Consider the following 12829-nt stretch of genomic DNA (forward strand, 5'->3'; position numbering starts at 1 on the left):
TGTTTACAACTTGCTGCCACTTAGGGAGCTTTATCAGAGCCCTTTTAATATCAGCCCCCAACCCAAGGCTGATAACGGAACTGGAGGGGAGGAGGGGATGGACAGCTTTGGGAGAGCTGGTAAAGACCAGAAAACAAGATGTCAATCTAATCTGAAAGACCTCCCAGAGGGTCTTGGCCATGGGGTAGCAGATTGGTCTGGAAATCATTGATATCACACATTTCTAGTGCCTGACAGACGCTTGGCATCTAGAGCTATTGGTCCATTCAACACTAGAGTGCCAACCATGTACCAGGCTCTGTTTCTATGGTGATAAGATGCTGTTCTTTCTCTACCTGTTCATAAATGTCTTGGGCTAAGACTTAAGCCTGAGTCTTATTCATGCCTCTGTTGTATGGCTTTGAACAACTCCTTTTTTTGGTCATAATTAACCCCTGTTTTCAGGGGTATTTTCTTTTTTTAAGTATTTTAAAAATATTTTTATTGATTGACTTTAGAGAAAAGGATGGAGAGAGAGAAACATCTATTTGTTGTTCCACTTATTTATGCATTCAGTGGTTGATTCTTGTATGTGCCCTGACCAGGGATTGAACCTACAACCTTGGCATATCAGAATGATGCTCAAACCAACTTGGCTACCCAGCCAGGGCCCTCAGTGGCTATTTGCTGAATGCCATGTATATAGTTATCATGTGAGGTGCTAAAGATCAGCTTTGACCCTAAGGAACTGTGATTTTTAATCCAGACTTAGAATATATCTGAGATTTACCAGACACCTTTGGGAAGAATGGGATAAAGACATTAAGGCAGGAAACCTAAAGGCAAAGATACCAAGAGGGCCCTCTTCAAAAGTCCGAATTCGCTGCTTTTACTTTCACTGGGAAATATATCATTGGTATCACTCATCTTTCAAAGTGTAACACTTTTAATCCTCTGCCAACCTACTATAGGTAATAGAGGCATTTTATGCTAAAATAGGCCGTGTGCAATTATCTGACTATGGATTAACCACAATTTTAATACCAGTTGGATTTCATGCCTTCCTATCCAGACTTCTCATTGCAACAATGGCAGGCCCCCTAGTGACAAAGGTAGCCTTGGTACCGTAAGCAAACTGAGTATTGCTGCCTTTGGTTCTTTAGAATTACATTATGCATTGAAATCCAGTGCTCTGAAATCTTGAGTTGGATCATCTATCAGTGATTCTGGATCTGAACTGACTATAGGCTAGACCAGTGATGGCGAACCTTTTGAGCTCCGCGTGTCAGCATTTTGAAAAACCCTAACTTAACTCTGGTGCCGTGTCACATATAGAAATTTTTTGATATTTGCAATCATAGTAAAACAAAGACTTATATTTTTGATATTTATTTTATATATTTAAATGCCATTTAACAAAGGAAAATCAACCAAAAAAATGAGTTTGCGTGTCACCTCTGACACGCGTGTCATAGGTTCGCCATCACTGGGCTAGACACACCTGACGGTGAAATAAAAGGCACTGTAGTCACTCAAGTTGGCAGCCTTAATTCTGTGCACCTTAAGTACTTTTCTGAAATGAGGGTGGTTCATTGAACTTCTGTGATGACATCTCCAGGTGCTTAGTACACAACCAGCTAACGTGCCTCGAGCCCTCAAGGTAGGTGGTGGAATTCCACCCATGGGACACATGAAGTTCACAAGGTTAACCAGTGAGTTAACGGAAGGAGATATTCAAACTCGGGTTTAAAGGCTGTTCTATGTGCAAGCTAACTCCAACTTCCACAGTCAGTGTCTGCAGTCAACATGGAGTCAAGAGTTGACTGTCAGATTGAGGAAGTGGATTGATTAGGTTGTGGAGATTAGGTTGTGATCTGGATGAGGGTTTTGGCAGGAAAGGGCTGAGCTGTGTTTAGTTCCAAGTTTAGCTTCTTGCTTCAGCATTCACCTCTCCACTGTGTCTTGAGTTCTAGCATGTGGTGGGAACTCCACCTAGAGAATAGACTTGGAATCTTCAATGGGGTACAGGTCTGTGTTTGGGGGAGTGGTGACTGAGTATGTAACTGCTCTACCCAAACTCGGCCATTTGGCCTCACCTCACACCCATCTTCCCAGGACCTGGGGCTGCAGGCCCTATTGGGTGAATCAGTCCATTTGCATGTGTCTTTTCTTTGCAGACATTAGTTTCTCCATTCCTTTTCTTCCAAAAACTTCTAATTCTCCACTGAATTTTGTTCCTATGAACGAAAACCTTTAATTCTTTGGAGTGGAATTTGGGGAGGGAAAAGAGAAACATAATCAGCCTGCTATATTCACCTGGAAATTCTAATGGCATCTTATTTGGTATGTGAATTCTTAAATTTTGAATGCCCTACACAACTAACCATTACTTCAGATCCATAGCCTTTATAATCATAGCATTTATATGAAAGTGCTATTGTTTGTAGTTCATGAGAACCTTGCAAAGAGTATACTCAAAATATCCAGTAAGGTTTCTGTATCCCTTAGGGTAATCAGATAAGGAGTGAAGAAAGACAAGTTACAAAGATAACAAAGACTCAGATGGATGAGTTGCTGGAGCTGTGGGGGTGTAACATAATTACTCACCTTCTGATCTGGTGGGCTGTTGTACTGAGAAGATGCATCAGTTATCACCCAGTAGTTGGGGGTTATTTTTAAGTGTAATTGGACTTGGTTCATCCAGACAAATATTAGGAATGGTCTCTTGCCAGCCTTATATTTTGTTTCAGTGGCATCTGTAACATCAATTTTAACCTGGTTTTACCAAAGGGCACCTGGGTAAGCTTTCTGCCAAGGGACTGCCATAAATGCCATGATTCTGAAATGTCAGCAGAACTGCCTGTTTGAAATGGATACATGGTCACAGGGAAAGCTGTAGACATAGTCAATGAGGCTTTGCCCTTGGCTGGTAATGGTCATGGTTAACCCTCCTCTTGCTGTATATACCTCACTGTGGCTTTGAGATTGAGCATTAATCCAACCAATGAATTCCTTCTAGGTGACTTCATGATGTTTTGTTGAAACAAGTTTTATTTCCTCTAGTCCATACCAAGTGTTGAGGCTGATAGTCTTAGTGAGTGCAGACATCACTTCCAGGGAAGTAGCTAACCTGAATCTTGGCTCACTTCCTTTGAGGTGCTCAGTGTCTCTCAAGCTGGCAGTTTCCATCGTGAGATCTGTGACTTCTGTTGGCTGGTCCTAGTTTTGACCTCTAAAGCTATAGGTTACCTCCAGTACTGGTCAGATTTTCCAGGAAACAGACTGAGATGGAGTGAGGAGTACAAATAATGTATTGAGGAGTTAGACCTATGAAGGGAAAATGGAAGCAGGAGTGAACAGAGGCAACCATTGGACCATGATGTCTGTGTGGCAAAGTCTGAGGGCCTCTGGAACCAAGCCTGCCCACTAGAGGAGCCTTGCATTCCACTGGCTCTTGGACACTTCCATGCATTTCCATATCATAGCGTAATTCCCCTGTGGCGTGGAGAAGAGTTACTGTGTTTAAGTCCTTCACTCATAATGTCTTAAAAACAACACCTGCAACTGAACATCCACTCTTTGGATGCTGTCTCAATAGTAATAGGGTTGCTAGATTTAGAAAAAATTCAGAATTCCCAGTGAAACTTAAATGTCTGAAACATCTAGTATGAGTATGTCCCAATTATTGCATGGGACAATATTTTTATCTGATAATCAATATAGGGAAGTAAACACAAGCATTCTAGAAGTTATAATAATGTGATGAGAGCCCAAATTTGAACTAACTTGGGCAGTAATATGGTTAATGTCTGTTATTAAAGGTTTTTAAGTTTCTTCCACCTAAATTTTAGGAAAGGTTTTGTTTTTGTTTTTTGGTCTAAATAAATCTGATCTATTGGTTAACCTATGGTTAACAGCTCTGCCCTGTACCAGTCTGCTCCACTCTGCCCTGCTCCTCATGCTCTTCTCCTCTTTGGTTTGTTGAGACATCTTTGGTATTTCATCTTGTTCAAGTGCAACTGGAGAAACGTGGTCTTCAGTATTTGGTGGAAAGGGAGCATGACACAGTCTGAGACACGTGGGGAGATGACTTATATAGGCAGAAGTCCTCATCCCTGGTCCCTGATTAGTTGTCCTCATGCAAATGAGGACTCCAAATCCTCACAGCTTGATTGGTCGAAAAGGCACTGTCCTAATTGGTCAGAATGGGGTCACTGATTGGTCAGTGAAGATGCTGATGGTGATATAGCTGCTTAGCTCCAATTGGATCAGGAAGCCTCAGTCCTATTGGTTGAAATGCAATTCCAGAAACCCCTTTATAAAGACTCAGATGTCGGGAACACAGTGCAGGCAGGTAGTTCAGTGCAAGCTTCTCCCCAAAGTGCAGTTTGCATGAGAGGCACCCCTTTAGGAATGGCTGCTATGCTCTGTTTTAAAGTTTGACCCCAGGAGCCCTCCTCAGTAGGTATCTTCTTTCTCAGGGTTTATATATCCTTAAATTAATCTTGGTGAAACTGTAAGTTTAATAGCCCAGAGTGAGACTACAGTTGGCAATGTAAGTATTCTCAGCTTTATTAACTGTACCGTTATTAATTAGACCTATGTCTGTAAGTCACTGATAAAACATTGAACAGGATATATCATTTCTGTGTGCTCCACTAAACTCCTCTCCTGGCGGATGTGACTCCATTAATCTATGCTCTGGTGCTTACCTCATCCAAATACACTTTAACAACTTGCTTCATTGGCAAAGGTATTTTTGGGTTCATGTTTCCAGGAGCTAATGTGGTTGCTTGGTGCTGTGCATCAGAGTTCATTTTAGTATCTTACTAGGACATTTGGGAGTTTATTGAGAATTTTAGTCTTCTGAAAATTGTTTTTTTTTTTTCATTTCTAGCCTTGAAGAAATCAAAAAGTAGCTAAAGATGATACTGCAGGGTTGTGTTAGCTGTTAATACCCAGAGGCTTAAATCATTAAAGCCAAAAATTCTTACAGCCCTATCTTTATCTTTGTCCATATTGGTTGCTAGGCAATCAGAGTTTGATAACCAAATCAAAAGAGCATAATCCCATAGCTTAATATTGGACATGAAAAACAAAGAATTACCGTAACTCGAGTCTCTGCTCTCAGAAGAGCACTGCCTGTCCCAGAAAGCTGGTCGGGTGATCTCTCTGACACACAGCTATTCAATGAGCAAAAACTTATGCAAATATTCTGTTTCTGCTTAATATCCAAGTATCTCCCCTCATATATTTAGTAATTACAGAGGGGGAATTTACAGTAGAGAATCCAACCAACTACTCATGGTTAGCATCACCAGCAATACCTACTGATGTCAGGTGCCTCCTGGTATGTACTGAGAAGTACTGAGAAGGGTACAAGATCACTTCCCTAGTGTTTTCCTCCCAAATGCATAACCTCAATCATGAGACATCACAGAGTGACAATGTATGAAAAACGGAGCAGAACTCTAAAAATCCAAGTCATGAGACAAGTAAAGACTGAGAAATTTATCAGATTGGAGAAGATGGAGACCATGATGAATGAATGCAACATGCTGTCCTGGATTGATCCTGGAACCATAAGGATAACACTAGTGAAGCATCACAATCATAGGTCATGAGCCAAGCTAGTCAGCTCTGGGGATGAGAAACAAGATGTCCTTGTACTGGAATGTGAAGGGCCTTCCTTTGATAAGGAAAAGTATGTGAGAATGTTTACATCGTGACAGTAAGCAGTTCTGACAGAGGCCAAGCTAGGATGGCTCCAAGCAACCTTCTTGTTTAACACTCTGAATCCTGCAAGTGAACACAACCGGGACCCAGGTGCTGGCCCAGGTTCGATGACTCTCCTCCTGAAGTTTGCCATCTACAGACAGGACTCCTCTTCTTCCTCTGTTGATGATTGTTACACTTTGGTCCCCATAATCAGTCCTCTGTTTGAAGACTTCTTTTGAAATGTTACCCTTTCCAAGGACAGGCTTGCCCTCAGGTCTTCTTTACTCAGCTCTCAGAATCCCCTTCATAGATGTTCACTTCATTCCTCCCAGTCAGTCTACTTCCAGGATCCCAGGCCTTCGTCCCTGGTAAATAAAGCCTTGTGGGGATGTTAAACCTCCCTGGTAAGATCTTAGGTTTCATCTTTACCAGTTCAAGGAGTTTTTTTGCTTTAGCTCATCCTAGCTATCAAAATAGGAACAAGACCACAGACTGTGAATAGCAGTAAGCTGCTATGGTCTAAAGCTAGTGTAAGGAAATGCCATTCAGTGCTCCAACTCCGTATTAAATTTGTACTGAAGCTTTTGATTAATGGCCCTTTTATTGCTTTGCCTTATATCACCTGTTTAAGGTACCTAACTTCCGTTGGGCCCTTGTGGAAGTAGGTAGGGTAGATGGCAGTATTTGGTATTCCTAAATCTCTGGTCTAATACAATGAAATTCTATGTTGATTCTCATCAGAGACTCTTTATAGGTAGGAACTCAAAGCCTAGACATGAGAAACCTACCTGGAACCACACAGTTGTGTATATATGAAGATACTCAATTTCATTTCCTGACTGGAACTTTCCTGGTTTAAAAAAATAAAACTTGTTAGTGACAGAGACTAGAACTTGAATCTTCTGACTTTTTCATAACAATCATTTATTTAATTTGCACATCACTATGTGCCAGAATCATCGGGTACAGATATTTGCCCTTTTGACATATATACAAGTGGGGAACATCTGTCAGATAAATCCCAAGCTATAACTTTGAAAATTTTATAAAGAACAGGCATGCAATATTAAGGGACTTATGAGCAGATCTGACCTATGTGAAAATTCATAAACTAACTATGGGCATGTACACTTGAGCTGAAAATGGAAGGTTGGAGGTAGAGCTTAACCAGAAAATGATGTGGAGAGGGAGTGTTTTATGTCATCTGCAAATAATGAGTTTCATTTCTTCCTTTCCAATCTGGATGCCTTCCATTTCTTGTCTGATTGCTGTGGGTAGAACCTCCAGTATTATGTTGAATAAAAATAGTGAGAGTAGGCATCCTTGTCTTGCTCCTGATCTTAGAGGAAAAGCTTTCAGATTTATTCTATGGAGAATGATGTTAGGGGTGGGGTTGTCATATATGGCCTTTATTATGTTGAGTTACCTCTATACCCATTTTGAGATTTTTTTTATCATAAAGCATTTGGCAAAATACTCTATTTTCTGCATCTATCCCTAAGATTGTTTTTTTTTAATCCTTCATTTTGTTAATGTGGTGTGTCACTTTGACTGATTGTGGATGTTGAACCATCCTTGTATCCCTGGAATAAATCATTTGATCATGGTGTATGATCTTTTTAATGTATTGTTGAATTTGGTTTGCTAATACTTTGAAGATTTTTTTTTGCATCTATGTTCCCTCTTCAGACTTTTGAAAGAGTTTGAGACAGACTGATATTGATTCTATGATTGTTTGGTAAAATTCACCGGTGACATTGTCTGATCCTGGATTCCTGTTTGTTAGGGAGTTTTTAAGTTACTGATTAAATCTTCTTACTAGTAATTGGTCTGTTCAAATTTTCTACTTCATGATTCAGTCTTGTAATATTGTATGTTTCTAGAAACTTATCCAATTCTTCTAGGTTGTCCATTTGTTGGCCAGAGAGGGGAGTGTTTTAGATAAGTAGGTTACCTATCTTCTGACCTATGCAGAAGTTTAAGTCTAAAAATGGACCAGGCCATCAGAAAATGGCTATGCTTGAAGTATTCTTTCTTCCCTCTGTGCCCAGACTCCTTTTCCCCTTCTCTCACATAGAGTGACGACCAGTCATCCCTGTTGGGACTCTCCCAGATTTACCTCGAACAGTCCGCATCTTGGGCAGACGGGATGGTTGGCTACCCTAATCACACTAGGGCTCTATCACTGAGTATAATCGATGGCAGCTTTTGTCAGAAAAAGCCATGCCTTTCCTAAACTATTCTACCAAGTACCAATATCCCACAAAATTAAAAAGAGCCACCATAGCTATTCCTTGCATAGTAACTCACTATATTAAACATCAAGAACACTGGAGTTCATGCCTAAAATGACACAGTAGATTGGCAGATGCCAAAAGTTCAACCAAGAAGTCACCTGATGCAAGAATGCATGAACTGTCATATCCATGCATTATTGAGGAGCCAATTAAGAATGGGGAGTGGCTGGAGTAATTGCCATGGCTTATGAGGCAGAGTGGGGCTCAGCAGAGGTCAACCAGACTTCCACTCTATTTTCCTCCTCCTCAATCCCCCTTATATTGTCATCAGAAATCCTAGACTGGCAGATAGCTGAGAGCATGGGCTACATAGCCAAACCAGAGTTTAAATCTTAGCTCCACCTTTATTAGCTATGTGATGTGGAGTGAATGTCATGGCCTTTCAGCCATGCCTCACTTTCCCTTTGCCCAGCTTTAGAAAGTAGGACTAAAAGAAATTAAAATAAAAAATAGAATTAATATATTCCTTGCAGAGCTGTTAGTAATGAACAAGTATGAAGGCAAGAAATTAGTATGCTGCCTGGACAAGTGGTAGCTATCGTAATAAAAGTAGGTAAGCCCTCCCAAAAACCTTTGGGAATTTCAGAAGCACAAGTTTGCATGTTGCTAGGCAGCAGGTCTCCATCTTGGAGCTTAGTTGCTGAAAGCTCTCAGAGCTGGACCAATCCAAAGCCTTGCTGATGGAGGGCAGAAGCCCCTAACTGGGGCAGGAGCTATGCAGAGAGGAAGTGGGGGTGGGAGGCCAAGTGCCTGGCCCTGCAGCTGTGTGCCATTACCTACAGCAGTCCTGGGTAAGAACAGTCCTAATGCTGGCCATTTGTCCATAGTTTTATTGCTTTAATCTTACCATACTGGCCAAGGCCAGGCCATGATAATATATTTAAGTAATGAGGCATGACAGCCAGGGCCTGCCATGGTGATTAGGACACACCTAGTAGGGTGTGAGAAGGTCTAAAGGTGAGAGTCCTAATCCCTTAAATGCCTGCAATCGTGAGATGGCAAATGAACACAGAATGTTTAGACCCAGAGCAGAGCTGATAGCCAGTTGCAGACCCTCCCTGGAACCAGGTAAACAGCATGAGAGTGAAGGGCTCTTTCAGGTTCAGGTGGATGATAGTGTTTGGTAGACTGTGGCCAGTTTCAGACACTCGGCAATCACATGTACATCTTGGGGTGACTATCTCTGAACCCCCACAGGGCCTCACACAGTTCCTGGTAGACCAGGACTCATGTAAGCTACTAAGCAGCCACTGTGATCTCGCCAGCACCAAGTTCATTCTGCTGGGGAACCAGATGAATGTATTATAGTCCAGTGAATGCTTTGAGGGTCAAGAACAAACTGTCTTGGGAGCTCTGAGAAGAGGTCCCTGAAACCCAGTGGCAGGATGCCAGCAAAGGCTTCCTGGAACAAGTTGTGTCTGAACCAACTTGCCGAGTGTAGGATTTGAAGCAGGGGAATGAAAGAAGCATGTGATAGGAGAGACACATTGTTTGGACCCAGTAGAGGTTGACTGGGTCACTTCACTTCATATTGCTTAAGCCTTTGGAAGTACCATTGGATAAAGGAATAAACTTGGGGATGAACTGTCTCCTACTCCTTGCAGGAGTAGAAGGAGGAATAGAGGAAACAGAAGCAAACTTGGACAGGGTAGGATGTCACAGCCAAGAAGTGTGTCATTATCTCAGTTCTCCACACACCCCCAGGGCAAAGGGATAACTGCAAACCAGGTGGTCCTAGGACCTAGCCACCCTCCACCCACCCTCCCTCCAGGGTCCCAGCACTTCCTGCCATGGCTTATGAGGCAGAGAAGGGCTCCACAGAGGTCAACCAGACTTCCCCTCTATTTTCCATCCTCCTCATTCTCCCTTATATTGTCATCAGAAACCCTAGACAGGCAGATAGCAGACAATGCCTAGTGCCAGCCCTGAGCCTGCTGGAGCCCTGTGAAAGAAGGGCGCTTGAGCGTACGGTGTGTGTCCTCCCTGACAGCCATCAGCAGGAAATGCATTCATTTCCAACCTGTTGGCAACACACTGACAGTGAGAGGAGCCACAGCTGTTGGTGTGGAAAGGCTGCAGGGGAGAAACAATTTCCCAGCCCTGAGCCGCTGCGGAAGGAGAAATTGAACACTTACTTGTAATTTCCCCCTGAGGTCTGTCAGGGACTAATCTAAGTAGGCACTTGGGCTGAAGGGCAAGAACACTGGAAGCTGGGACTTTTTCCAGTGGGCAAGTTCAGTCCCAGCCCCCTACGCCAGCACCACCATAGCCCTAATTCTAGGGACTCTAAAGACTTTTTAATCTCTTAGAGTTGATCCCTCTCTTCTATTAAAAACAACAACAAAACCCTCAGGTGCAAAATGGTGTCACTTATGCTAAGTGCCCATGATATCAACCCTAGACTTAATATCTGATCTAATTGCAATTTCATTCTCTACCAGAAACATTGTCTTAATCAACCAGGCTGGAATTTATTTGTCAAACACCAGTAAGGTAATGTCAAATGGACCCTCTCATCCCCTATAGAAAGAGGAGGCAATCTCCATAATTAAAATCCTCCTTTTCATCCCCTAAGAAAAATCCTTTTCTTCTCTAATAGCTCCCTTGTCCCACCCTTCTTCCTATAAAATCCTTCCATTTTGTATCCAATTCCTTGACTCCTTGACAAAGGGCTGCAGAAACAATACAGCCCGACTGTTGTCCTCATGTAGGACTCAGATGTGTAGAAGGAGAAACATACCACCAGAGACCAGAGGACTGTCGGTAACTGGGCTGGGATTGAATTAGGTACATACTGTGACATGGCTAAAAACATAGCTTAGGAGTTAAAGTTGGTTGTTGAGCCCTAACCAGTTTGTTTCAGTGGATAGAGCATCAGCCTGCAGACTGAAAGGTCCCAGGTTTGATTCCGGTCAAGGTCATGTAGCTTGGTTGCAGGCACATCCCCAGTAGGAGGTATGCAGGTGGCAGCTGATTGATGTTTCTAACTCTCTATCCCTCTCCCTTCCTCTCTGTAAAAAATCAATAAAATATATTTTTAAAAAAATATTAAAGTTGGTTGTTGAAATCCAACTCTGCCATGAGCTGGGTGGTTTTAGGCAAGGTGATAGCTCTCTCTGAGCCTCAGACTCATCTGGCTGGAAAACCAACCTCACAGGGCTTTTGGAAGTCTAGAGAGGACTGCCAAGACTCATCCATCTTCTAAAAGAAGATATAAATTTGTTCCCTGGTTTTGGCACCAAAAAAATAAAAATAAATAAATACATATATAAAAACTCAGGGGAATTCATTTTTGATAAAAAAAAAAACAACAAAAAAAACTCTCATCAACGTGGGAATAGAGCAGCCGTGGGCAAACTACGGCCCGTGGGCGGAATCCGGCCCGTTTGAAATGAATAAAACTAAAAAAAAAAAAGACCGTACCCTTTTATGTAATGATGTTTACTTTGAATTTATATTAGTTCACACAAACACTCCATCCATGCTTTTGTTCCGGCCCTCCTGTCCAGTTCAAGAACCCATTGTGGCCCTCAAGTCAAAAAGTTTGCCCACCCCTGGAATAGAGGGAGCATATCTTAACATGATAAAGGCCATATATGACAAACCTACAGTAAACATCATACTCAATGGGCAAAAACTAAAACCATTTCCCCTAAGAACAGGAACAAGATAGGATGTCCACTTTCACCACTCTTACTCAACATAGTACTGGAAGTCCAAGCCACAGCAATGAGACAAGAAAAATAAAAGGCATCCAAATTGGAAAGGAGGAAGTAAAATTCTCATTATTCGCACATGACATATTATACATAGAAAACCCTAAAGACTTCACCAAAAAAACTATTAGATTTAATAAGTGGATTTGGCAATGTAGCAAGATACAAAATCAACACCCAAAAATTAATGGCTTTTTTTATACACCAATAATGAATTTTCAGGAAGAGAAACTAAACAAGCAATCCCATTTACCATTGCAACAAAAAAAATTAAAATACTTAAGAATAAATTTAATCAAGGAGGCAAAAGACCTGTATTCGGAAAACTACAGGATGTTGGGAAAAAAAAGAGAAGAATAGATAAACAAGTGGAAGAATATACCATGTTTATGGATTGGTAGAATCAGCAATATTAAAATGTCCATACTATCCAAGGCAATCTACAGATTCAATGCAATCCCTATTAAAATACCAATAGTAGCCCTAATCGGTTTGGCTCAGTGGATAGAGCATCAGCCTGCGGACTGAAAGGTCCCAGGTTCGATTCTGGCCAAGGGCATGTACCTTGTTTGCGGGCACATCCCCAGTAGGGGGTGTGCAGGAGGCAGCTGATCGATGTTTCTCTCTCATTGATGTTTCTAACTCTCTATCCCTGTCTCTTCCTCTCTGTAAAAAAAAAAAAAATCAATAAAATATTTTAAAAATACCAATAGCATATTTCACAGATCTAGAACAAATACTCCAAAAGTTTATATGGAACCAAAAAGGACCCTGAATAGCTGCAGCAATCTTGAGAAAGAAGAACAAAGGTGGAGGAATCACAATACCAGATTTCAAGTTATACTACAAAGCCACCATAATCAAAACAACCTGGTACTGACACAAGTACAGGCATATAGATTAATGGAACAGAACAGAGACCCCAGAAATTAATTCAAGCCATTACACTCAATTAATATTTGACAAAGGAGGCAAGAGCATACAATGGAGTCAAAACAGTCTTTTCAATAAATGGTGTTGGGGAAATTGGACAGATACATGCAAAAAAAATGAAACTAGACCACCATCTTACACCATACACAAGAATAAATTCAAAATGGATAGAAGACTTAAATGTAA

This window comes from Myotis lucifugus, unplaced genomic scaffold, assembly GCF_000147115.1.
Source record: "Myotis lucifugus unplaced genomic scaffold, Myoluc2.0 scaffold_226, whole genome shotgun sequence".
Classification (NCBI taxonomy): domain Eukaryota; kingdom Metazoa; phylum Chordata; class Mammalia; order Chiroptera; family Vespertilionidae; genus Myotis; species Myotis lucifugus.